Below are 12,868 nucleotides of genomic sequence, written 5' to 3'. Positions count from 1 at the left end.
ACATATTAATTTATTCATTCATCTGATTGCAATCAAACAACTGAGTTGTATAGCCATAGCCATAAAAGTAGCTGTAATTGATAGTCACATCGGTGTAAGTACTGTGTGTGTGTGTGTGTGTGTGTGTGTGTGTGTGTGTGTGTGTGTGTGTGTGTGTGTGTGTGTGTGTGTGTATGTGTGTGTGTAGTGGTTTAAAATAAATGACTGTGGCCAGTTGCTATTATTTTTACTTTATTACATTCTGATATCTGAAGCATACGTAGCTAATAAAGTTGACTTTAATTGCTGTGTATGGAAGCTGTCTGTGGATGAAAGTAATTGACATTGGTGCCTTTTTTTTTTAAGTTAAGCAGTTATTGTTGCTGTTTTGCAGAAGGAGTGCACATATTTTTTTTTTGTTGTTTTCTATTACAGTTAAACATCAGCACTGCACTCAATGCTTGGCTGAATGGGGCAGCCAGGCAGTGTGGGTGTGATAGCAGTTGGGCACTGTCAGAGTGTCACATCAAGTAGTGTTGCCAACTAACAGCGTTTGGTTCTGTCTCTGAGGTTTTGGCTGTTGATTCCTTCTGGGTGGAGACTGAATGTACTCCCTGTCACTTTATGGATTTTATCCATGTGCTTTGGTTTCTTCACGTGGACCCTCATCTGTATAATATATGTCTCTAGTCATTTGAGCTTTTATTTTCAACCTAATGTAACATCTGAAGGGATACACAGAAAGTACACACAAAGTCATAAAGTATCTGGATTTACAGGGAGAAACGAGAGTAATTTGGAAGAAAGATACCCAGACAGTTCCAGTTTTAGTAGTAGGAGCAACGGGTCTTATAAAAAAGACTACAGTCGTATTTACATATGTTACCAATACATGTAATTCCATACGAATTGCAGCAGGAGTCATTACTGGGCACATTGCACATGCTGCAAAGAGCAATTCTGGCAGACATCAAAGACTGAAACAATACTAATTTCATGAACTTTAATTCTACTTGGACTTAGGAAAAGGGTCCATTCCTGTCATGGTATTAGAAACCCAAAAGACATGGAGAAATTAAAAAGGGACACAAAAAGTCTCTCTCCCTTTTTGGCATGGGTAGGAAGGCAGACAGTATTCCCATATACAATGTATATATCCTTGCATTTATCTTCTCAGTTTATTGGCGAATTCCTGTTTTATTAGCTTTGAACATTCAACCTTAGCCATAACTTGTTTTTTCCTTGAAAGAAAAAATAAGTCTGGATTTCTTTCCTTACTCATGACTTTTGTTCAGGCCATCATTGAATCAAAATGTTGCACCTCAAACCATCAAGAGCCCCGCCGCTTAATTGAGCTTTCTCCACAGTTCATTACAGCAGAGCTTTGGTCATTTAGGGTGAGTTGAAAGCACAGAAGAAGCTAAATAGTAAGATAAAGAGTGAAAAAAGAAATTACTTGATCTGGATGTTGTAGGGCCAGTATGGCGGGGGCAAAGCAGGGTCACTGGGGAACTGTGCAAAAGGGGTTCCGTGGAGTCCTTTCTTTAGAGCTCTGTTTCACCTAATGCTAGACATGTTGACTGCAGTCTGACATCTGAGGAGTATATAGATAGTAAAGAGGCAGTCTATGGACAAAAATTAATAAGCCCATCTGTTATTTAATCACAGGTAACTGTTCTTGACATGCTGTAAATGAGGTCCATCTCACTGCATTTAGTCCCATCCATTCAGTTGCTTCCCAAAGCCCCCACCTGCCACTTCTTTCATCTCACTAGCTGACACCACTATTCTTCTTTTAACCATCTTATCACTGACGTCAGGAAAGCCATATCAAAGAATGCACTCATTCCAAAATTGGAATATGGCCTTCACATACTTAGATTACACTCTGCCTAGAGAGCTCATCTCATCTGAATGACTATCAGTGTCATTGGCAGACTTATTAATGTACCCCCTTGTAATGAACATTCTGTCTCAGTACCCTCAGTACCCTCTCAGATGCCAAAGAAATCATGTTTTAGTTAGGCCGTTATTTAATCTTGCAGTTGTGAAAGGAGCTTTAGCAAAATTGTTCAAGCCATAAAGAAGCTCACTCCAGAAATTAGACAATTTACAGATTATAAATCATTCCAAACAAAATCTTACAAGTGCTTCTTAGACAAAGATTTAGCCTTCCAATCTCTGTTCCACAAAACTTAAATCTAGCAACTTGTTTCATTGGCTTGAAGATTAATTTAAGAATCAAGTTCTAACAACATGAACAATCAAAAACACTGCACTGCCAGGCTTTTCTACACATCCCTTTTTTCCCTGTACTCCCTCCCTCCTTCTCGTCCTACTCACTTAAAACAACTGTCACCCCACTTTTATCAGTTCCCTTTTAATATGTCAATCTTATTTCTCCGTTTCTAGAATAATGTTGTACTGATAAGTAAGACAAACACTGTTGTACCACATCTGTATAGTACTGTATTTCAGCATACTTAACTTGATATTATGCAACATGTAGTGCTGCAGTGTTGAGCTTTGCAATTTGCTGTGCAATGTTGTAAATTGTAGCTATTTATTCAAATACTGTCCTTTGTGTTCACAAATTATGTTAACTTTTTAATTTGCTGTGCAGCCAGTTCATGGTTGCAAAAAGGTCCCAAGATGGATTCACTTACCCTTTCAACAAATGCAATGAATGAATGAATGATGAAATAGATAAATAAATCAAGTAACTAAACAAACAAAACATAAACAGTAATACCTCCTAATGTGCACATATAACCATATAATGACCATGCCCAACTTTTGCCTTTATAAATGTACGTAATGTATTCAGGAGCTCGTTTTTAAATATGACTTTGGATAACACCATATAATGTTGAACACCATAATCCTTGATAAATAGACTTATTGTAAGGATTTTTCATGGAGAATAAAGACCATATTCCCGTTATTTTGTAGATATAGATAGAAAACACACCTGTCAACAGTTTGTGATACTGAAAACCCTAGTTTATAAATTTATGTGTTGGAGAGGCAATTAAAATTGCATAACTTCTGCTTGATCACAGAAGAAAATATTCTTCTCTAGTCTGCCTATTAAGTGCATTTAACATTTTATCCTCTTTGTTTGTAAATTCCCCAATATGTTTTCTCCAGCTCTCTCTCGCGTCTCTGACATAAGCTGCCCCCTTGTGATTTTTGGTCTCACATAAGGTGAGTTCTGACTTATCTGTCCTCTGTCCATATCCATTCTCCATCTTACCATGGGTGTTCCTAGTAGCTGCCTTCTGGATTCATTTTATGAATCTGATGCACATTACCTTGTATGTTTCAAGAACTGCATATATAACTCTAACTAGGACCTGATAGAGTGGAAGCATTCCATCTTTGTTTCTGAAATTTGTCACTGCTGAGGTAAGGATACATCACAATATTTTGTTTACTACTGTCACTGCTTTCCTGCCCTGCTCCTTGTGATCCAGTCTGAGTGTGATAAGTACCCCCAAAAACTTTTCCTGCTCAGCCATTATTAGTTCTATTCCCTCCAACTTTTGCATTATACAAGAGTTTTTGGGTCCCAACTGCAGTATTTTGGATTTGTTTACACTGAATCTACAGCTGCTAAATTTTGGCATACTTGGTCACTTTTCCAAATCCTTCCCTAGATTTTTTTCTCCATTTCCTATTGCTGAAAGGATTATTCTCTTCTCTTTCCCACCAGATATGCCTAAGACAAACACACTGAAGACGACTAGATTCAGTTCCTAAAACTTCAGTATTCCAATGTTCATATTCTTAAATCTTGACATAATATTTAACAAACTACTAGGGTCGCCATTAAAATGGGATACTCTGTCCTTTGGGCTTTCCCTGGTTAACAAAAAAAATCCTGACACCATAACCATCTATAACTTATCATTTAGCCATGCAGCTGTTGCATTCCTCAGTATTGGTTCTGGCCATAACACTTTCAATTTTCCCATCAGTCTGTTCTGCACAATGACATCAAAGACTTTGTTGAAGTCCAATGGTCCTATGTCTACTGGTACTTGCCTGTCAAATTCATCTGCAGTCCAGTCATAAAACTGTACAAGGCTTGAGTGACAGTCCTTTCTAGCCAGGAATCCATGTTGGTTGCTGTTCTGGAGACTGTTTTCCTCTAGAAATTACTAGCTTTCCTTTCTGTATTCTCTCCATGACTTTTTTGCTACTACTGTTAAGCCAACAAGATTGTAATTCCCTGGATGTTTTCCGCTGAACCTCCCTGGTGTACAAGGATACAATGCTTGCTGTTTTCTTTCTTCAATACTAAACAGTGTTCTGTTGAAATTCTCCATCAAGGGGTCTTTCCGCATGCTGGCCAGATTTCTGAGACCTCTGGGAGGTGAAAGTTAATCAGTTCAATTTCAGTCTTCTCCCTGTCTCTTGCATGTCTTTTGACTGTTCTCCCCGTCCTGCTCTAGCTTCCACCCAACATGGCGTTCTCCCATTGCTTTCCTTTGAAGAATATTGAAAAAAGCAGCAAGTGACTCTGCTTTTTCCCCATCACTGTAATCCCTTTTCCCTATCTTTGCTCAGAGTGACCAGTCTGTCCATCATGTCTTGCTTATACAGTGAATATAAAAATCCACTTTCCCATGGGTGGTACAGTGGTGCAGCAGTTAGCATTGTTGCTTCACAGCAAGAGATTCTCTGGTTTGTTTCTTGGCTGGGGTGCATTCTGTGCAGAGTCTGCCTGTCCTCCCTGCGTTCGCAGGGGTTTCCTCCAGGTGCTCTGGTTTCCTCCCACATTCCAAAGACATGCATCTGGAGCATTTCCCCTGTGCCTCCTCTGAAAATGAGCTCTATCCCAGTCAGACTTTCGTGGTAAACAAATGTTAAATTTTTTTCTGTTTATCTTAGTTAACTGTTGTGCTTCTGAGGACTCATACTCTTGGCTTCATTTATTTGTTTGTCTACTTTCCTGTCTGATTAAAATAGTACTGCGTAGTAACTACTGTAAGGCTACTTATCCCTACTGGACTCTCTACTGTTTACATTTTCTTGCTAATTGTTTGGTTAGTTATTAGTTTAAGGGATTTTGATCCTGTTAGGGGTATTTCTACCTTTATATAATTGCTTCTATTATTAAGACCTATTTTACTTCTACTAGCCATAAAACTTCTTGTCTAATCTGTAGAGGCCCTACACGTGCAGGCTGGGCTGGGATCCCACTCTGTTAAGGGCTTATTATAGCCAACCTTTTTCTACATACCTGATTCTTTGTATTTATTACAACATCCAATATTGTTTTGTATACTTTAGAACCTATAGCAGCCATTTATGTTGTATCTCAATAGTATTTGCTATACCTAGATGTTAATTTCCCTAAGAATTCTGCTTGGCCTGCCTGGCTGTTTGTGTATTTCTTATGTGATATATGACTGTTTTGACCATTTGAATAATCTGTACTATTTGCATTTTGATACTATATGAGATACTCTGTATTCTAATATTCACTTTAACATTATTTTATTGTTTCCACTGTTTTTATTTTTTTTTGTACTAGCTATCCCCTGCTTTACCCTGTGTTTTTGCCTGGGTGAATCTCTCTACTAAATCCACTAAGGTCCTCTCAGCCCACTGCCCTTGGAAACGTTCAAGACACTGCCTTCTTCTGCTACCCACTACTTCAAGAGTTCAAGAAAGTATGTCTACCCACATCACGAAGTGTTAACTTTAACAAACTCATCCTTGCTAAGCTTTTGTCTGACCCCAGCTAAGCGGCCAGCAGCAACCCCCCCCCTATATTCCCTCATCTCCTTCCTCCCCTCACTTTGGACTGCTAGCTTGCTTTTCCTCTCTTTCCCTGTTAGTCAACTACTACCTTTGGAAGCTCCTGTGCATGTTTGTGCACCTCTGCTTTTTGGCCACTAGATGTCATCCTACCCCCACCTATACTCCTTACATTAATATTTATACCTTCCTCATTGTTCCTATTCTCACCTTCCTACTACTATCCCTTTTCCTCCTTCTGATATTCTCTCATATCCTTCCCTCTTAGGCTATCTCCCATCTTGACTTACCAGCTTACTCTGATACTTTTTCCTCCCTCCTTGGTGGTCTACTCTGTGTCGCGCTCCGTTCGCCCTGTGGGCTCACTCCGCGCTCCCCTCCCTACCCCCAATTCCCACCCACCCCCTGGGATCCTACACTTATACATCTCTAACCCCACCCCTCACTCTACCAACCTACCCCCGTTTCCCGCCAAACCTAATCTCCTCCCCTGTCCACACCACATATTTCTCCTTCTACTTTCCTCCCCTACTTATCAACCCTTCTATCCTCAAACCAACTTCTCTCCTCTTCTATATTATCTCTTATTGCAAATCATTTCACTCACTTAACCTGTCTCTCTATCTTATATATCCTTCTACATTCCTATCACTTCTCTTACTTCTATATTATTTTTTCATTTTAACTTACATACAACCAACTTGCTAGCTCCATTGCTTACCTCTACTTTATATTCACCTCTACCCCACTTGTTGTAAGTATGGCCCTCTACTTATCTACACTGCTTATACTCTCATGTCTTCTCTTAACTACACTTTTCTCTACTTATCTCCTTACCTTCATAGAACATTCACTCATTTCTCAACCAAATCACATTCAGAAACATACATCCACCTTCCACATACCTCTAATCTTATTCTCAAATGCCAATTCCACATCTAGCTACAACCTACCTAAATTCCATAGGCACTCTCACCTCACCTACACCCTACCCTTAGATAAGAAGATGAGACCTCTAACCCTTCAACAGAGTAAATATATATCCAAACCTGATCACCCTACCTTAAAGCACGGTGATGTTCATCCCAACCCTGGCCCCATATACTCATCTCCTCAAGCATCTAGACCTATCTCCAATAATACCCTCCTGATAGGGCATCTTAACATACGTAGTGTAAACAACAAAGTTCCCTATCTACATGCCCTCCTAGACACTCACTGCTTTGACATTCTCTGTCTCTCTGAAACCTGGCTTAAGCCAGCCACTAAAGACACTGAGGTTATACCCCAAGGCTACAATATATTAAGGCTAGACCGTACTAAACGAAAGGGTGGTGGAGTAGCAATTCTGTTTAAGAATCATCTTAACATCTCCACCCTCCCAGCCTGTCCAACCCAGGATAGTAAAGTGGAAGCTATTATTACTAAACTCCAACTAAATGCAAAGAAAGCCCTTTACATCATTTGCATGTATATACCACCTGGAAACAATATACCCATAGTAGAAGACTTTCTTAGTTGGGTTTCAAACAACTACCCCCAAGAAACTTTAATTCTTGGCGACTTTAATATAGACTGGAATACCATTAATGCTGACAATCCCACCTCTCACATTAACCTAAATGGTTTCACCCAAACCATGACCTCTACTACAAGGCTTAATAAATCAAGCAGGAAACAAACTATTTTAGACTGGATACTCATAAACAAAGTCAATATCACATACAAAGTAGGAACTATGCCTGATGATCTCAGTGATCATTGTTTAACCTACATTACAAGAGAAAAGACTGACATTCTACACCTCCCCAATATAAGAACTATATGTTCCACCAAACATTTTAAAACTGACTTATTTCAAAACGAACTCAGAGCATGTAACTGGAACCCCTTAAAAACACTGCCACTTAACGAAGCAGTTTCATTCTTCAATTCTACCTTTCTTTCCATTCTGAATAAACATGCTCCTGAGCGTACCATTAGAATGAAATCAAACACAGCCCCATGGCTCTCAAGTGATACAAAAAAACTAATCCTCTCCAAAAATAAAGTTTGGGCTAAATGGAGATGCCACAGAATCAGCTCTGATTTTCTTCACTTTCGCCAACTTAGAAACCTTACCAAAAAAGCTATTATCAATGATAAAAGAAAGTTCTACTGTGAACTTCAAGAAACACATTCCAGGCGTGGCCAAGGATGAACACAGGATAGCAGCAGATTTCTTCAGCTCCACCAATTTCATTACATTGACAGGAATTAATTACTTAAAAAATTAATTCTTGAAGTAATTTTCTTTCTAAATATGTTTGTTTTATATAGTTCTTGAACTATATCTAAAAAAGAAAGGAAATCTTAATAATATTTCTGTCAGAAATTACTTTGGAAATTTTCCTGTCAGTTTATCAGTCTGAAATGAGTTCCAGTAAGACAAATTCTCAAGACTCCAGCATCAAGAAAGAACTTCAGTCTCTGATAATTATAGTCCAGCAACTTACTGCTAAGATGGATAAAATGGATACTAAAATAGACACTTTCATAGAAAAACTACAAAACAAATAGACTTGTTACATATGGACCTGCAACAACAGAAGATCCAGATGACAGGCATAGAAGAAGCTGTGAATGACATGGAAAATAAAATACAAGAAGAGGAAATCAACATTGAGTTTCTGCTGAAACAAAATACACATTTACAAACAAAGCTGGATGACCTGGAAAATAGATCTAGGCGCAATAACATTAGGATTTTTGGACTGCCAGAAAATATTGAAGGTAACAATATTACTTCTTTTTTAACAACATGGCTCCCTAAAACTTTAGATTTACCAGAAGCATTCTCTTTTGGTATCGAAGAGCACATAGATCTATAGCTAATACCAACTCTAACAAAAACTATCCTAGATCAGTTATAGTTAGATTTCTATCATCTTTGATAAAGAGATGGTTCTTAAATCTGCTTGGGCTAAAGCTCCTGTTAAGTTTAATGAGACAACTGTGCGTTTTGACAATGACTATTCTTCCATGGTAATTGCTAAAAGAAAAGTTTTTCTGCCACTAATAAGGGAGCTTAAAAAGCACAGTTTAAAACATACCTTCTGTTTCCTGCCAAGCTTAAAATCTTCCTTCCTGATGGTCCTAAGGTCTTGATGATTTAGACTCTGCTTTACTGTTTGTCAAAGAAAAAACGATTTTGGATAAAATAGAAGAAATGGAATGGGCTAGTTCTTCATTAAAGAGATTGGCAACTGAAGCTTCCTGGAAGACTTCAGAGAAGAAGAAGAGACTAAAAACAAATGATTTGTTATATGTTTTTTCTCTCTCATCATTTTAGTTCATTATTAATCTTTTTGAATATAGTTCCTGCATTTCCAGAAAGCCACAAATATTTTGGAAAAGATTTAATCAAAGTTATTCTCTATGTGCAAAGAAATGTTTTGTTTCATAACCAGTCAAAATGCCTGAGGATTTAAAGGCAGGCTGTGACTCGATTTGTTTTTCTTTCTGAAAAAGTAAGGTTAGTAATTTGATACATTTTTTATCTTTATTTTTTTTTCCCTTTTTTTTTTTTTATTTTTTTTGTTAAAAAAATGACATTCTATTTAGATTATGTAGTGGGTAAAGGGTGGGGAGGGCAGGAGAGAACAGTAATGAAAATATCATTAATAGAATAATAACATATTTATTTCTTGTAAAAGTTTATAAGTTCTTCAAATGCTATTTCTAATTATACTTTCTTGATTATACTGCTTATGCTTGTTTGTAAATAATCTGTCATGCTTTAACTAATAATAATCAGAACTAAATAAGAGTAAATAATATGTTTTATTTTTAACTCTATTAATATAAACAGTAAGTAACATTCCATTGTATATACTTCTTACAGCTTTCTCTTACATTTTTATTTCTGCCTCACTCCCTTTTATTTTCTACTCTCTTTTCTTTTCTTTATTAATATATAGAAATGCTTTTGACTGTGTGGGCACAGTGAATAATAGGATTTGTATGAAAATTGAGTTGGGAGAAGAATGCTGAGTTTTATTGCTTGTTGGTAATTTTGAGTTTAATTTCACTTGCATAGAGGCTGTGATGATCTGTGGAATACATTGTGGAGGTTCTGTCATGTTTAGATGCATTTACACTGCTAAATGAATGTTTGTCACTAGTTTTTAATAAGTTTCCCGCCAAAATGTTAAGAGAGACAATCTGGGATGTGGGCTGTCTTATGCACAATGTCCTTGAGTTACCTCAGAATCTTCAAATCACAGAATTCTCACAGAGAAACTGAAAGCAGTTAGTATAAACATTGACAAGGTTATCACACTGACACACCACAGATTCAGGAAAAATACTCTGTTCATAAAATATGTCAGTTATAATGAGTTTAAATGATGTAGTTTCTTGTAGTAAGTAAATGTCTTATTTTAGAAGGCATAAAAATGAAACATTTATTTAAATGTTTTTGAAAATCTACTTAACAGCAGCATAATAATCTGTGTTAAATTTGTGTTCCAAACATATACTTTACTATAACTCATTTAATTCATCTGATTGACAAACATAAATAATCTTATAACTCTATTCTGGAAGAAATGTCATGTGATATATTTTAAAGCAGTAGGTTAGCATGATTGTAAAATCTGGTTACCAATATGTGTTTGCTGTGCATTGTTTTGTATAAAGCAGACAGATTTATTCTGGGGACAGCAAGTGGGATGGTGCTCTGCAGGGACACAACTCAGTGAGAACAGATATATATATATATATATATATATATATATATATATATATATATATATATATATATATATGTGTGTGTGTGTGTGTGTGTGAGTGTGATGGCTTTTTCTGAGAGTCTGCATGGCTATCCAATATGATTTGTAATGATTTCTATGAATACAATGTTTTACTCTATTGACAAAATGAATGTTTGCCACAAGTTTTAATAAGTTTCCGCCAAAATGTTAAGGGAGACAATCTGGGATGTGGGCTGTCTCATGCACAGTGTCCATGAGTTTCCTCAGAAGCTTCACTCACAGAATTTTCACAGAGAAACTGAAAGCAGTTAGTATAAACATTGACAAGGTTATCACACTGACACACCACAGATTCAGGAAAAATACTCTATTCATAAAATGTGTCAGTTATGATGAGTTTAGATGATGTAGTTTCTTGTAGCAAGTAAATATCTTATTTTAGAAGGCATAGAAAATGAAACATTTATTTAAGTGTTTTGAAAATCTACTTAACAGTAGCATAATAATCTGTGTTAAAAACTTGTGTCCCAAACATATACTTTACTATAACTCATTTAATTCATCTGATTGACAAGCATAAATAATCTTATAACTCTATTCTGGAAGAAATGTCATGTGATATATTTTAAAGCAGTAGGTTAGCATGATTGTAAAATCTGGTTGCTAGTGTGTGTTTGCTGTGCATTATTTTGTGTGAAGCGGACAGATTTGTTCTGGGGACGGCAAGTGGGATGGTGCTCTGCAGGAGCACGGCTCGGTGAGATCAGATATATGTGTGTGTGTGTGTGTGTGTGTGTGTGTGTGTGTGTGTGTGTGTGTGTGTGTGTGTGTGTGTGTATGTATGTATATATGTGTATGTGTATATGTATGTGTGTGTGTGTATGTGTGTGTGTGTGTGGGTATGTGTGTGTGTATATGTGTGTGTGTATATGTATGTGTGTGTGTGTCTGTGTTTATGTGTGTGATGGCTTTTTTTTTTAGGTAATAACGCAGGTGTTTCTGAGAATCTGCATAACTATGCAATATGATTTATAATAATTTTTATGAAAACAATATTTTACTCTATTGACAATAATGAGTTTAAGTAAATGCTCATATACAAACAATTCAAGATTTTTTTGGAAGCTGTTGATAGAATTCACATGACAGAAAATAGATGCATCTTAATGCATGTAATGTCTGAATCATATTAGCCAAAGTTTTTGATTTAAATGAATGTTAGAACATAATTTTCTCTCCTCTTGATTTCTAACATTAAGATTATTTGAATGCTATTAGAATACAAGTGTTATATATTACATAGATCTATATAATAGTATGAACAGTTTAAAAAAAAAAAAAAAAAAAAAAAGTTTATTTTAGTTTATATGATGCTGTTTTACCAAATGTGTAGTTTTGTCTTGATAGATAATTGAATTGAAAACGGTTAACCTCAGTTAAATATAACTAGTATTAAATTGATAAGGTGGTAGCTGAGGTACTGCTGCTTAGGGTAGGGGGTTAACTTGAGTAGTAAATACTGCTCTAAGTTGGAGTTTTCAACTCCAGGCGGGATGCAAGGTTTAATCCTTACATTATTTTCACTTGTTCATTGTTATATGTATATAGTTTTGACATCCACAATATATTTTGTACACTCATTGTCACTACAAACAAAATTGAATCCTATACAAAATCCCATAAGAGATTTAATAAATACAGCTATGTTTAAAGGTACACCTAAAAGAGGAGATGTAACATTATTTATCTTGTTATTTGTTATTTCGATCATAAGATTCTTGAGTTTTAAAAATGCCAAATGACATCTTTAAAAGGAATTTCTTTAAACATTAATGGATTGAATAATCCGTGTAAAAGGGCAAGCCTAATAAGATACATTAATCTACACAAGGCCAATCTAGTCTTCCTGCAAGAAACCCATCTCTTGAAAAAAGATATTGATAAACTAGCCACTAATAAGTATACAGTATTGGTTAGTTCAGAGCACACTCAGAAAAAAGAGGAGTGGCTATTTTATGGAATAAAAGTATGCCCATTCCTAAAACCATTAAGTCTTATCAGGATGACAAAGGAATGTTTTGTATGGTTACAATACAAATTAATGGGAAGACTTACACTTTAATTAATGTATATTGGATACCTGGAATTGGTATTAATACAGTGAAACATCATATTGATAAGATCATATCATTTTCTGTAGGGATATTATTTTAGCTGGTGATTTTAATTGTATACTACATGAAAGTGATACTACCACTATAAAGAAAAGAAGAATTACATCTAATGCAAAACATTTAAATGATTTTGCTAATTCTTATCATTTGAATGATATTAATAATCAGATAGAGTCAAAATCATTACCATAC

This window comes from Protopterus annectens, chromosome 1.part0 (assembly GCF_019279795.1).
Source record: "Protopterus annectens isolate FY-2018-M chromosome 1.part0, PAN1.0, whole genome shotgun sequence".
NCBI lineage: Eukaryota > Metazoa > Chordata > Ceratodontiformes > Protopteridae > Protopterus > Protopterus annectens.
Note: the sequence above shows the minus strand (reverse complement) of the source record.